Consider the following 15,971-nt stretch of genomic DNA (forward strand, 5'->3'; position numbering starts at 1 on the left):
AACCTGTGTTTTCCTTACTGTCAACTATTATCATAAAAATCTTTCCAGTATTTAGACCTGTTAAGCTTAGGTTAATAGGTAAATGAATAAATATAATTGTATACTTTAAATCTTTGGGTGCCATTCTCTCACTTCACACATTTGATCTGGTCTCGCAGTATGGAGGAAAACAAAACACCACCTACTCCCTACCTGCATAGCAACAGTAAAGTGGATGATGCTCAGCCTGTCAAAGTTGTCAGTTCCTGTAACCTTGATATCTACACCTTCCCCTGTGACATACAGACTCTACCATCGGTGAATGGGAGCTACTGGATATCACCTTGGATAAAAAAACAGAGAATGATACTGGCAGTGATGGTTTATGTGTTAATGAGCTTGAATTTTATGTAAGTTGATTGTAACTATAAACTACTATAAATAGTCAGAGTCAAAAGTAAGCAAATTTATATTGGAAATTTATTTTCATTTTTAAAAAGTTTTTCTTGTATAAGTCAAACACACCTAAAAATATGAATTCAATTAAAACCAGAATTATACAGTTATATAGTGAAGATACATGTACAGGTAATGACAAGACAGCTTAAGGACGCCTCTCATCTCTTCTTTTCATTCCTTCCACAGCTCAGATTGAAGCGCCGGGCCATTATGTATATGGTAAACCTCTTGCACCCAAGGTTTCTCATCGCAGTTGACCTCTTTAGCTTCCTGCTGCCTCCACAGACCGTGAACAGGTATGCTTTCAAGATGACCCTCAGCCTCGGCTACACTGTCTTCCCGCTCATCATGAATGACCTGCTGCCAGTCACTGGAAACACCACACCCCTCATAAGTCAGTGACACTCAACAAAAAGTCTACAGTGATTTCTTAAAATTACATTCTTACAAGAGTGTCTAAAAAAATTGAGTGTAGATAAAAAATAGAAACCTTGCTTGTAACGTCTACACTTAATGCCTACACCATGTATTGCTCTTCCTTCATGAGCATGTAGGACAATTAATGTGGCTCAAGGGCAAAATTACTAAAAGTGTTTATTGTAGTTTACATATATTTAGTCGATTAGACTGTGAAATTGTAAACCTTTGTTTCTGGGTCTCAACACAGACCGTTGTCTCTCTGTAGCCGTGTTCTTCTCTATCTGCCTGGCTCTGATGGTGGCCAGTCTGCTGGAAATAAACCTCATCGCCAACCTGCTGTGTGGGTCTGCTGACTTCTCTCTTGTCCCTCGCTGGAGCTGAGTCCTCGTTCTGCAGTTTCTGGGTTTTCTTGTCTGTACAGCTCGATTGAATAAGAGATCAGGAGCTTCAGGTATGTAGTTTATATTTTAACAAAAACAACTGAATTCACGGAGTAGTTGAAACTCATTTATTTTGTCATGAAAAGTTGTAAAAGAAGAGAATCACACTGAAAAACTAAAGCTAAAAAATATTTTTCCTGAATTAACTTAGAAGTAGACCTTAAGACCACAACTGCCATCTGAATAATGAAGCCTCAAGAAACAATGGGGCCAGCAGTGAAGGACAGGGCTGTGCGGGAACTAAAGAAAGTGGGCAAGGACCTCCAGGACATCCACCTGCAGGTCAAGCAGCAGCAGAAAGAGAACCAAGGCTCGGAGGAGTGGATCCAGCTGAATCCCGCAGAAAGTCAAGCCTTCGAAGCTTCTATTCATCTTCATCTCGCTGCTCATGCATGGTAACTAAAGTTCGTATAACATGCTAATACACATTTATTTATGTTTCTTATATTATTAATTCAAAATTGCAAAATCGATGTCAAAGAGCCAGATTATAACACCTATCAAAGGATAGTGTGACATTTTTGGATTTTGACAGTTAACTGGACTTAAGATAAGATAAAATACCTTTATTAGTCCCACAAGGGGAAATTTCATGTTAAGGCTGCCAACCTATTGCACGCAATGGCGGCGCCATCTTACCTTTCCTTTGCAGCTCAGTACAGCTCAACTACATCTTCAATGCTGGAGACACTTAAGCCATACTTTTACATACTGTACAAGATAAAGAGCATAAAATTAATCTTTTCTTTCAGGATAAGAAAGCCCAACTTCTAAAAACATTTCTCTGGCAAGATATTTTTAAGTACCTCATAGTAAATTCTGAATCAATAATGTTGATTTCTATCCATGCTATCCATAAAAATGTTTTTATAGATCAGAGTGTAAGTTTTGTCATTAAAAGAAATTCTGTACAGCAGAAGGTCAAACCCATTAGTTACTTTCAGTTAAATTCAATTCAATTCAGTTTTATATATATAGCCCCAAATCACAACAATTGTTGCCTCAAGTTGTAAGGTAAAGACCGTACAATAACACATTAAAATGATGAAAGACGGTGCCAGGCTCTTTAGTCTCTGGAGTTTCTTTTCATATGAAAACATCTGAGGTTTGAAATGGTAACTGTCTGGTTCATTTTATGAGACAGAAGACAAATATGCTCAAAGTATATTTTGTTAAATTTATTAAGGGTTAAAGGTTTAAGTTAAAAACAGTGCTATGTCTCTTACAGGAGACTGAAATGAACAAAGAGCACCACACCCAGGTTGCATACGCTTTTACTGTGTGTCATAAAAACACAATGTTAATGTGATTGGTTGAAACAGTTGAGGGTGTACCACGGTTTTAGACTTGGTCCTCCCTTTGGCTTGGGTCCATCCCTCAGGTCATCTTCCACCCTGTATGGAGCAAACATCTCTTGTCCTCTGGCTAGGCTAGCAGAGGTAGATTTAGACCATGATTTATACAGTTGTTTTCTTTTAGGTTTCACAACCCACACCCAAATCCTCAAGAGGGGTCTTCTGTCTTGTGTCTGTTAGCATCACAGTCCAACAGTCTAAATCCAAATCAGATTTGAATGTGTGATGTCAGATAAAGCATAAATGTGTGATCGAAATTATGAGCTAATTGTGAAATATAAAATAATGGGGTTAATAATGATTAAAGATAAAAAAAATAAATAAATTCTAACATAACCAACAGGTTTCATGTTTTCTGCATAATTTCTGTTGTAGGAATGGGGAAACGAATTTACCAAGTGGGACCCAGAACAGTGCGGCTGTAGTCGGATTTAAGTTCCACGAACAAATCTCTGGGTACCAGACATTGTAATCAATGAATTGTAAGTCCCATCAGCAACTATTCAAAGATTACAATCCGTGTATATTTTATGTTTTTGTAAGATCTTGAGAACTAGAACTGAAGCATTATTAGCTCATAAAGACCTAAGTAGCAAAAAAAATTAAAAAATGTAAAAAATGCAAGTGAGAGTTTTTTCATGAGAGAAGACAAATATGCTCAGATTATACGTTTTCACAATTTATTATCAAACGGTTAGAATTTCAGATTAGTTTTACATGGCGCAATGGACCTCTGTCTCTCTGACTCAGAGACAACCAGCCACACACAGGCAGCAAACACTTCTATTGGTGGGCTCACAGAAACACAACGTGAACATGATTAGTAGAATCAGTTGAGGGTGGTCTGATATCGGCTCATGTTTCTTCTTCTGCACCTCTCTGGACATTTCCTTACATGGAGATGACCCTATTCCAGGCATCACTACCATTACCATGGCAACCCCTTCTTGTCCTCTGGTCAGGCATGTACAGTTAGAGAAGAGGAGAGAGTCAATTCCATTTCCTAACACCAGATATTACAGCCCTGTTTTGGTGTAGGAGAGTCAGCCAGTTTTGTACCTTCTGGTGCCATCAAGAGTCCAGGCAGACCATCCCCCACAAATTCCTCAGAGAAGAAGTCCTCTCTCTGTTTATATCTGTTATTAGTGTAACAATCTAAATCTGAAATATTCTACAATACATATCTGTGTGTAGTAAATGATAAAACAAATGTGTAATGCTAATTATGAGGTAATTGTGTAAGATACAGTAATGGGGGGACATAAGCCTTAAAAATAAAAAATAAATAAATTCCAACAATACCTGAATGCTGTTGTCAGAAAATATTTGGGATGGGACTACAGCTACTTGCACTGAAAATAAAACAATGATAAAAGGGTGGATGGGATAATTTAGTGGCTTGTTGTTAATACTCCTATTAATATTTGAATGTTTTTGTCATCCAAAATGTATTTAGTCATGAAAATAAATTGAAAATAATTTGTGAATATTTTAGATACATCGAATAGGCAAATATTCCGCAAATAATTTGGAGTGAATCTCCATGAATCTGCGAATGCTGCACTGCAAATAGGCAGGGGTCGACTGTAGACGTAATTTTAATGATGTAGATTGGTTTTATTTAAAATCCATACTGCAATAAGGTCAAAACTGTGAAGCACTTCAGAATGTGTTTTAAAAGCAGCTGTACAAATAAAGTTATTATTACTATTAACAGGAAAACAATGTAAACTATCACACAGAGGATTTTATGTTCTCACAAAACTGGTGAATTTTAATTACCGTGTTATAAAAAATGACAACGCTTCACTGGTAGGAGGTTTTGAAACCACCACCTTTCTCAACGGTTACTCTCATTTGCTTGTGAGCAAAGCAGGTGTGGCACTGACGTCACACACTGACTTGAAAACCACATTAACCGTGGTTTATCTACACTTTGTCTCAAAACACATACAGCCAAAGCAGCTGCCCTGCCATGCCTAGTTTTTCCTGCTCCACATCATTTGCCCGTGGTTTCTCCAAATCCGCCAAATCAATCTTTGTTTAGTGACAATATGTATATCTTGGCCATGAAGGCTGACTTTAAGAGGGGCAAGAGTTAGTTTCCCAGGCAAGCTACAGACATACTTTTGCACTGTAGCTGCTCACTAATGCATCTGACAGCAAAATGTTTTGAATGTGACAATTCTTTAAAGAAGATAAATATTCTGTAGTAGTTTGAAGACAAACTTCTCAGAACGGAAAGAATACAATTTCACTTGGAACATCATGGTAAGAAATATTCTTGTCTTTATGTTACTAATAAGTAAAAACTGCCTTTTGTTTGGCCTCTGCGTTCTGTTTGTCTCAATCAGCTTCTTTGCTCGGTTACATACTGTTAGTAGCCGGCTGCTATGTTTTAGAGGTCCCAATTTATGCTAGTGACATGAATGTTTACTTAATTTTGAGTAATATCCTTAGAGCGTTTGAAAATGGGTACATAGATAAGAATTGATATTCAAATATTTTTAGCATTTTTGGGTGCATATACAATCATAAAGCATGCTCATCACTCAAAAATAGGAAAAGAAAAGGCTTTAGCAGAAGAGTGTTAACAAGCGTAAAATGACTTTTATGCAGTAAACGCTTGTTTGATGAATGCGGAAAAAAACAACATGAAGTATGGTTGCTGAATCTTATGGTAGTTCAAATTTCTTGAATAGTCAAGTTTTTTATGAGACTGAAAACATTTATAATGTTGTGATATCCTGAAAACCCCTAAGCATATTTCTGTATTTTCCTGATACTATCAGTAATATGTTTACAAAATGTTACCAGTTAACGAAGGTAATTTTGCAGTTTTCCTGCAACTTAAGAATATCATTGATATAATGTCATGTTACAGTGCAGCACTTAACCCAAGTAATCTAAAACATGAATATATAGTTGTAACAGCTCTTATACATATAAAAAACACTGAGTCAATGACCCAGGTACCCTAACATGAGTCAGCAAAGTAAAAGTAATCTCTGTGTCCCTTGAGCTCTCGCACTCTCTCCTGCCTCTGTTGCCTGGGTTTCATCTATCTCTGTCTCTGTGTGTTTCCCATACTTCCTGTTTTACTAAGTTAGTCTCCTGTCCTGTGTGCATCATGTTCAGATTTGCTTCTCCCTGTCTTGTTATTTGGATCACACTCAGCTGTGTTCCCTCCTGTGGTGTGTTCCCTCGTTTGCCCATGCCCTGGTTCAGTTTGAATGGTTTTTGAATTAATTGTGATGATTTTCTTAAAACAATAAAGGCAGTGTTACATTAAAAGTGAAAAACATTATTTTCTGTTTTGTCTTAAATAAAAATATTTATTTCATATCTTGAAATATCTGATTCTACTGTTGGGGATAAGTATCAGATTTTTGAAACAGACAAAGAAAAAGAAGAGATGTAATCATTAAAAAACACTTAAAATGCCACTAAGAATCTTTACAGGCATTCCTCACCACTTGCACACCACTGAAACTGACAACCTGTTTTGATGTAATTTTAATGTTTTTAGTGCTGCCTGCTGAAAGTAAGACCTTCTAAGCTTCTATTCATCTTCATATCTCTGCTTGTGAATGGTAAGTACAGCTGCTAAAATGTATAAAATGAATCAACTTGATTTGTCTTAAAAATGTATACACATCTTTTATGTGATTCCTTGATTTACATTTTTAATCAATTTTTGAGTGTTGATTTTCTTACAGTTTTCATTCAAGTCAGTTATCCAAAATACTAAAAAATATGCAAATGATTGTATGCATGGTAATGGTTCAGCATTAGAACTTTTTATTTTGTCTGTTAATCCAGGGTCATGACTTGTTTATTTTGTTAGCATAACTCACAATGACAGTTTAGCCAAAACATGTCCAAATCACACATTTAGTCAGAATGTGTGTTCGTGTCCACATTTTAAAGATTTTCTATGGCTGGATTAAAAACAAAATATTCAAAATCTTCGGAAATCTGACCACTGAATAAAATCACGTTTAGATTTAGACACATTTAGACTGATCATGCCTCGTTTGTGTTTTTAAAAATGAGGCATGATATTTAGATATTAAGAAAACTTGCAATAAATTGAGTGGGACTTTTACTGTAATGTTAATCAATGTTTACTCTGTACTCTGTTTTCACCTAAATGTAGGGTTGAAAAACATTTTGATGAAAAAATTCAAAATTGCACAAAACATTACCAGTCGTAATTGTTCATCCAAACCGAACCACTGTATACATTGAGGTTCAGGGTTATGGTTCTTCATTTCACACAAATGTTTATGTGGGTTTCTGATGCTTTGCTAGGGCCATTTATTCATTTGGGGCAAAAAAACATATCTGCTCCTAGATAGTGAAGCAAATGTCAATGTATATAAATCATAAGGGCACATTTCTTCTATCCTTTGTAGCTCAGTACAGCTCCACCTTGCTGAACTGCTCTAACCCTGATTCACCTTCAATGCTGGAGGCCCTTAAGCCAGTCTTCAACCTGAATGCCATTCGACCTGTGGTGAACATAACAACCGTCACTAACATTGGCATTTCTATAACTGTGTTTGGCATTTTGGGAGTGGTAAATAACACCTTTATTAACTTAAAATCAATTCAGTAATGGTCGCATGTGCTTTTCTGCATACTGTACAAGATAAAGAGCATAAAATGGTCAAAAGAAACTTCTCATGAGAGGCTTTTTTAAAAATGTTGTCTCCCTCTCATTCCACATATTTTTAATTTGAGTTTTAAATCAAAATGAATAAGTATAATACATCTGAACATCAATAATTAAGACAAATGAATGATTCAGTTCAGTATGTGCTCTACAGACATTAAGGTTCAGTAAAACTATCCAGTTATGGATAAAAATCTTCTTTTTCAGAATGAGAAAGCTCAACTCCTCAAAACATTTCTCTGGCAAGATTTTGTAAGTAGTTTCTTCATAGTAAGTTTTCAAGCAATAATGCTGATTTCTATCCATGAAAACGTTTTTAGGGATCACAGTGTAAGTTTTGTCCCAAAATAGCAGTAGAAGGTCAAATCCACTAGTGACTTTCAGTTTAGTACAGTTTTATTTATATAGCCCCAAATCACAACAATAGTTGCCGCAAGTTTCTTTACATTGTAAGGTAAAGACCGTAAAATAATACAGAGAGAAAGTTAAAAAGAAGAAGGACGGTGTCAGACTCTTGGGTTTCTTTGTTGCAGAAATGGCAAAATGAATTTACCAAATGGGACCCAGAAGAGTGCGGAACTAGTCGGATGTCTGTTCCAAGAACAAATCTCTGGCTACCAGATATAATAATCAATGAATTGTAAGTCCTATCTTCAACAATTCACAGATTACAATCAGTTTCTTTTTTATGTATTTTTATGATCTTGAGAACTAGCCCTGAAGCATCATTAGCCAATAAAGAGCTAACTCTGCTAAGTAGGAAAGAAAAAATGGAGAAAGTGCATACAAGTGAAACTACAAAGGTACAGTTTATGTGTAGAATTTTGTCAGAAAACATGGGGCTTGTGACTCCAGTTGGTTTCATTGTACAAAAAAAAAAAACATAATGGCATGCACAGGACAATAGAGCAGCTTGGTAATCAGAATCAGAATCAGAATACTTTATTGATCCCTGGGGGAAATTATTTTTTGTTACAGTAACACTGCTATCCGCTATATAAAGGTATAATCCTTATCATCTGCCTCCTATAATATTTAGCAGACAGAAAGAAGCAGATAATTTAACAATAATAAGTCACTTATTATTAGGCTGCACGTTTCTCAAGTCTTTGATCTATTATCATACCTGGTTATCACTTCTGGTGAAAATCAATATAGGCTACAGTCCAGTTTAAGCTATTTCTCCATACATTTTCCATTTCTTCCATGTAGATATCTGACTTCAATTAATGTCTTTTATCTTCCTGCAGCATGGATGAAAACACAGCTCCAAAGGTGCCAAATGCCTACCTGCTTTCTGATGGTACTGTAAGTGATTCACACCCTATCAAAGCCATCACCTCCTGCAAGCTTGACATCTACTTGTTTCCATTTGACATTCAGAACTGCACTTTATCATTCAACTCATACACACTCAAGAGTAAGTATAACCACGAGGATGTATCACAAGCAATCCTGGTGAATTGAGTGGATTAGTCTTTAAAGCTGTTTTTTTATTCATATGTATATGGTTTTATCTGACTTTGACTGTTTTCCATGCAGGTAATGCTTTGCAGCTTTACCTGACAGAGACTCCAGAGAGGATGACTGAATACTCTAAATCTAGGATGGCAACTATGGGTGAATGGGAATTAATTGGAATTGCAGCAAAGAAATACACACTAACATCTACAGTATCGGGCTCTTACGATGAAATTCGCTTCTATGTAAGAAACTGCATTGCACTGTAAAAATGTAATGTTATTGTATGATTTACTTATTCATACTATAAGAAAACAGAAGACAAGTTCTTTCAGGAAGTAGAAGAGTTTTCTCTTCATTACCATTTGACTCTATTGTTTGTATATTTGATAGGAACCTAGGATATATTGCTTCATGTATATAAAGAATTTGGGTGTATAGTTGCAGTTTCCCATATGGAAAAGATATATATAAATCTTATAAAGTTTGTATCTGTTTTGTGTGAAACTTGTATGAAAAGCATACAAGAGTGAAAACAGATATATGGTCCCTTGAAAAATTATATAATGAAACTTGTATGTTTTGGATACTTACTAAAACAATATATGAAAGTAATGAGAAAGTGGCCACTTTCATGAGTAAATCATATAAGCCTTACATGATTCACTATATGAAGCAAGCCAAATCTGATGCATGTCTTTTATAAGTTTTTTCTATTTATTTTCCATATGGATTAATTGCAGTTCAATTGTTTAGTTACTAATGAAAAGAAACTTCATTACCTGCTGCCACAAGTATTCTGATCATAACTAGTTCTCTACCACAGTAAACAGATTGAAAGGCTTTGTTTTACACACTTAAGATGGGGAAACCATTTCACAATTAAGTTATATCTGCAAATTTATGGGCCTTGTCATTTAACTATTGTATATGTATGAGGTACTGTATAATCAAAGCACAAAGAGCTATGTGAGATTAGTTAAGTTCTCATTTTGCTGCAGATCTCATTGCGGCGCCAGGCCATGCTGTATGTAGCGAACCTCCTGCTCCCCAGCTGCTTCCTCATCACTGTGGACCTCTTCAGCTTCATCTTACCTCCCAATGATGCTGACCGGTCTTCATTCAAGATGACACTGATCCTAGGCTACACCGTCTTCCTGCTCATGATGAATGACCTGCTGCCTGCCACTGGAAATGCCATACCTCTCATAAGTAAGTTTAAATTGTCTTGATTGGTATACACTTATTCCCAATGTGACTCTTTGGCCCAAATACAAAAGGGTATACAAATACAAAGTGGATGGATGACTTATTTGGAACGTTTGTGAGGATAAAGAGGATAAAGTTCTCTCCAAACAATAAATCATCCAGCCATTTTCTGTAACTTATCTAAAGTCAGGTCAAATGGACAGCAGCCTAACCAAGGAAACCCCGAACTCCCTCTCACCAGCTGCCTTCTGCTTATTAGTGATGTGTGGATCGATCCTGAAATATCGATTCCTCCAATACCAATCATGTATGTTCTAGAATCGATTCTCACATTAAAATATCGATATTTTAGTAATTTAGGGTAAATATGTAGTTTATCATTAACAGGAACACAGTGGAAAGAAACTATATCATTCAGATCGTTTACATTCAAAGGAACTACTTCCTCTTCCGCCTTTCATAGTCATGTGCGAAATACGGCTGTATAAATGTCTCGCAGTCCCTTGGCGGGCGCACTCACAGCAATGGCTGAGCGTAATTGTGCGGACGTATTTTACCTCCACAAACAGCTGAGACGTGGTTTGCGATACATGTGGCAAAAAAGTGAGGTGTTGTGGCCATACTTGCCAACCTTGAGACCTCAGAATTAGGGAGACGTTCAAAAGGGCTGTTTTGGGGTGATAAATACATTTTACAGTGTTTATTTATCGGATAAAATACGTTAAATGTCACCGTTATTATTGGCTGGCCTGGAAACAGCGGGGGTGTCCAAATTCAGAGGCTGCTTCCACCTGAGGACCCGGCCTTCGTGGTCTAAAGAAAGCCAGGTAGTACATCACGAGTTCCCTTGGTGGAGTGAAACTCTGCCGTCTGCTCCTTGCTATCTAAAATATAACAGGGCGCTGATGTAAACTCTCGACCGTCTCACACTTTGTTTAATTAGTTTTCTGTTTAACGTTTATTCAGCTGTGTGAAAACCCCGGAGGAACCCTCCCGAGGGATTAATAAAGTTAAATTTAATTGAATCTAATCTAATAACTTTAATCTCAGCCAAACCGATTTACTCACGAACAAATAAAACACTGAAAAAGCCAAACAGTAACATTTTTAAGTTATCAAAGTGACTTATATATCATGTTTACCCGAGTAGTGAAAGACCGCGGGGGTTTGAAAACGATGCGTCGATCGGCTCAGATATTTGAAGTTTACACAGCTTCTCACCTGAAAATATGTTAAAAAAAAATTTGCGACCCAGAAAGGGAAATAAGAGTAATATTAAAACTAAGTAGCTGCCGTCATTGTTGGAAACTGGAATTGGCTATGGATTCTGCAATATGGTTTTCACTTTTGTTGCCTGGGTGGAAAATCGGGAGAAATTCGGGAGAATGGTGGCTCCGGGAGATTTTCGGGAGGGGCACTGAAATTCAGGAGGGTTGGCATGTATGGTTGTGGCAACATCACTAACCGTGTCAAACACCTCAGAGTAAATCATATCACAGAATATGACGAGCGTATGTTGAGACGAACTGAAGAGGAGGAGAGGGACAGGTGCTGCTAGGGCGAGACAGACGTCTCTCACGGAGTCCTTTAGTGCTGCAGGCAGGCAAGGTGTTCAAATAGCGCACAACTTCAGTTTTTTATTTCTATATGATGAACCCTGCATTATTAAGTGATAAGAACAAGTAATCTGATGTCCTGTAATCATTATGACGCTATAATTTGAGATACAATAAATAAAACAAGCTTTTGTACAAAGTATCGGATCAGTATCATCGATACCACCCTGAATATTACTTGGTATCAGATCGGAAAGGAAATCAGTGGTATCGCACATCACTACTGCTTATCCATGGAAAGATTGAGGTATTCCCAGGCCAGTCACGAGATTAAATCGCTCCAGTGTGTCCTGGGTATTCCGGGGGCTTTCTCCTGGTAGGAGATGCCCAGCTGGAACAGTTTACCCAGGAGGCAACTGCCTCAACTAGCAACCTTTCAATATGGAGGAGTAGCGGCTCTATTTTGAGCCCCTACCAATTGACTGAGTGAGAGGCCATCAACCCACTGAGAGCTAATTTCTGCCATTTGTATTCACAATCATTTGCTTTTAAAATATTTCACAATAATAGTGGTAACAAGATCAGGCCTAGATTAAAAACCTTGTTGACGTTTCTCAACAACAACATAACATTTTGGACACAACAATTTACCGACATTAGGCATCAATTAAAATGTTAATAATGAGATTAAACAACAAGTATGTCTGGTATCAATTAGTGATAATACTGAAAATGAATTGTCTAATCAAATAGTTGCACACATCCCTACAGTTAAACATTATTAGTTATGCAACACTCTTTACAGTGAACTGAAGGAATGTATCTCTCTCTGTCTTCCTCCATCTCCATGTCCTTTTTTTAGTTTTAAATGTTTTTGTCTGGATTTAACTTGTATTTGTCTGTAAAATATTGGCATTAATTATTTCTCTACTATTATTATTATTGTTATTAGATGTTTTCCTTTCTATGTGCCTGGCTATGATGGTGGCTAGTCTACTGGAAACTATCGTCATTACAAACTTCCTCTGCGGTTCCTCTAACTATTCTCGAGCTCCTCGCTGGATCAGAGTGCTTTTTCTTAAAATCCTGGGTCGACTAGTATGCCTTCCTCCAAAGCCCAGAGATCGGAACGACACAGTGATCCAAAATCCAGTCACACAGGGTAGGAAACAAGATCAGGATATGCAAATAATTAACAAATGTTAAAGCTGACATAATCTTCTGACTTGTCTCCGCTCAATAGAAATGCCAATCTATTAGATAGAATGTCGGGATGAGCAAGTTCTTAAAAAATGACAAAGCTGACATAATTTTCTCTGTTGTTTTCTCTGCAATACAAAATGCCAGTCTCCTCTCCAGTGACAGAGGAATCCAAGACTCTGGAGCAGAAGGGGCCACTGGGTGAGGACAAAACCCTGCAAGAGCTGAGGAGCCTGGGCAGAGTCCTCCAGGCCGTCCGCCTTCAGGTGGAGCAGCATCTGAGCAAAAGCCTGAGCACAGAGGAATGGATCCAGATAGGTTTAATCATAGACCGCCTGCTGTTCATCCTTTACATCATCTTCATAACAGTCAGCTTCATTACCATCATCATTATCTGGGTGGTTTCATACAATGCGGCCTAATTTAACTTTTTAGCTTGTCTGTTCTTTAAACTTTAAACTTTAAACTTTTTGCATTAACTTTTAGTTTTCAAATAATATTTAACATCATGCCCACAATGAGACAGGGAAAGCAAAACTGAACATAACACAGATGGGACAAGATGCTTTCAAAATAAATTAGGAAGTAACAAACACTGAGACCAGGACTAAGACAAATGAACTTGGAGGCTTGGGAGGCAGAAAGGTAGACAAACATGGATTCAAAACTGACTTCCAAAAGAAACGCTGAGGACCAGACACAGACGAGACTGGGAAGAGAACTAACATAATTTCATAAAGAACTAATTATTGGAAACACAGGAAATAACACCAGAAACAAAACACCATAAAAATAACACCATCTCTCAAAATCAAAAGTAACAAAAGGTCCAAAATGAAAAGCTGAAAATACTGGGTCAAAGATCCAGGTCCATGACATATGTCAGTTACAAAGGGTAGAAAGACCGAAGCTGGCATACATTAAGCTGCTAATATATACGGCGTGACTTACAAACAGCTAAATATCGTTTGACAAAAATTAATATTTTATGTGTTAAGTATCAATTACTTGTTGCCTTTACCTTTATTCTATTACTTACTATTAAGAATTTCTGATCTTGTGTAACTAGTATGATCTTTTGTTTTGTATCTGTGTGAAAATATTAAAGGTCTTTCTCACATTTTCTTTGCTGTTTGTTATTTTGTGTTTAATTCAAAAGTTAGTGGTAAATTTCTGTCTTGTTTAATCTTAGAATTAAAAAGACCTTGACTTTAAAAGTATGGCATTACTAGCATGTCATTATATTATTATGAATTATTATAATAAAAAAGCTGTCACTCTTGGTCAGTTAGTTGTCAGTTTTGCAGTTTACAATTAATTTTAACAAGCAACTGAGATGGAAAAAGTGCAATACTTGCTCAGATTGTTGTTGATTTCTTTTGTTTGGTTGAGTTATGGAAGTGCATGGAAGCCTGTCTTCTCATCTCTGTTTAAAATACATGAATGGATGGTGTAATTGATTAAACAGCATTTAAAATTCCACTACTGGTGTCCCACTGATTAATATCCTTTGGAATTATAAAGAAATTCAATTTAAATACAAAAAGTAAAAATACAATGCCATTTGGAAAAGTTAACTGCAGTTCACTCAGTACATTATATTTAGCAACATGAAGACAGACAGCTTCTCATTAACAGATCTGCAGAGTATGCGCATCTAGAGAAACCCTCACACCCATCCAACCACACCTGGGGGACAGCGTGTTGAAGGAACTGGGTTGGTCGTTGACCATCTATTAGTCATGAATCTTGTCTTCTGTCTGCTTTATAACCACTGTGTTTGGCTTCAGATGAAATCAACAGATCAGTCACCTACAGAGTTCATCTGGTTAAAAAAAAGGATTATAATATGCTGAATTTATTGATTTAGCAAGTGTTTACAATATTCAAAATGTTACTTTTCTGTGTTTCATTTCACACTTGCCTGACTAGTAGCTCCAAGTTTAATATATAATTTCATTATGAACCTGATTATCGGGGTAATTTGAGCCTTCCAAGAGTTCTACATCATACATCTTTAATGACTTTTAAAAACAACAAGTTAGAATTATTTTGGATTTTCTCTAATCCACACAGGGTTAAGAGTATACACACACAGTCGAATATAAATAGCCACCCCCACTAATTTTTGGTTATATATCTTTTTGTGTGGTTTTGTGCAGCCATCAACAAGCCTTCCCATATGGAAAAGATATATATAAATCTTATAAAGTTTGTATCTGTCTTGTATGAAACTTGTATGAAAAGCATACAAGAGTGAAAACAGATATAAGAACCCTAGAAAAATTATATAAATGAAACTTGTATGTTTTGGATACTTACTAAAACAATATATGAAAGTGGCCACTTTCATGAGTAAATCATATAAGTCTTATATGATTCACTATATGAAGTAGGCCACATCTGATGCAAGTCTTTTATAAGTTTTTTCTATTTCTTTTCCATATGGGTTGGGCATAATTCAAGATAATTGATTACTCTTTTTGGCAGATTTGATAGTGGTTAGTTTCCTGACTTGGATGGTGAAGCTTAATGTTAGTCTGCTTTATGCATTCCAAAACCAGTGTTGATGTGTGTTTGCTTTCATTATCCTTTGGGAACATTGAAATGTGTTGCAAACATCTAGATGTTGATTTGTAGTAAAGTTAAATAATTTGAAGGTGGTCTTCCGTTTGAATATTCCGTCCATTTGTGTTATCTACAAGTACTACTGGTAGCATAACAGCACCAGAGTATTTTGCTACCACTATCATGGTTGACAGTTTAGTGTTCTTTGGTTTCAAAGTCTCACCTTTACTCCAAACACACCGCTTGTTATTGAGGCCAAATAGTTCAATCTTTGTCTTGTCTGACCATAAAAATGTTCTCTAGAAAGCGTTTGGTTTGTCCACGTGGACAGATGCAAACTTCATTCAAGCTTGAAGGTGTGAGTTTTGAAGTAGGGGTGTCTTTCTTGATTGGCACCTTGGGTCCTTGTTCTTGTCTTTGTTTATGACAAAATGTACAATTTAAGAATCATACATTTTATTTTAAGCTATGTATCAGGGTCAGAGTCTGTCATAGGTTTTCAAAAAAGCATAAATCCAAAAATAATTGTGTGGATCATTAGCACAGTACACACCGAAAGGTATCGGAAAAGACTGCTGCTCCCACAGGTGGAGGTGCTGAAAAACAAAATGGGTGAACGGTTACTGTAGGTGTGAAAAACAAGTTC

The 15,971-nt window shown here is 36.6% G+C and overlaps 1 pseudogene across 1 annotated transcript; it reads left to right on the plus strand.

The window, feature by feature from the left end:
* The first annotated feature begins 648 nt into the window (after positions 1-648).
* On the plus strand, positions 649-13,706 carry LOC308397351 (5-hydroxytryptamine receptor 3C-like; annotated as a pseudogene). The gene is made up of 11 exons: positions 649-832; positions 1,124-1,309; positions 1,450-1,693; positions 7,072-7,235; positions 7,539-7,583; positions 7,865-7,971; positions 8,582-8,751; positions 8,874-9,037; positions 9,794-10,004; positions 12,510-12,719; positions 12,905-13,706. The product of its transcript is annotated as a 5-hydroxytryptamine receptor 3C-like (transcript).
* The last annotated feature ends 2,265 nt before the right edge of the window (positions 13,707-15,971 follow it).

Source organism: Rhamphochromis sp. 'chilingali', assembly GCF_963969265.1.
Source record: "Rhamphochromis sp. 'chilingali' genome assembly, chromosome: 5".
Lineage (NCBI taxonomy): Eukaryota > Metazoa > Chordata > Actinopteri > Cichliformes > Cichlidae > Rhamphochromis > Rhamphochromis sp. 'chilingali'.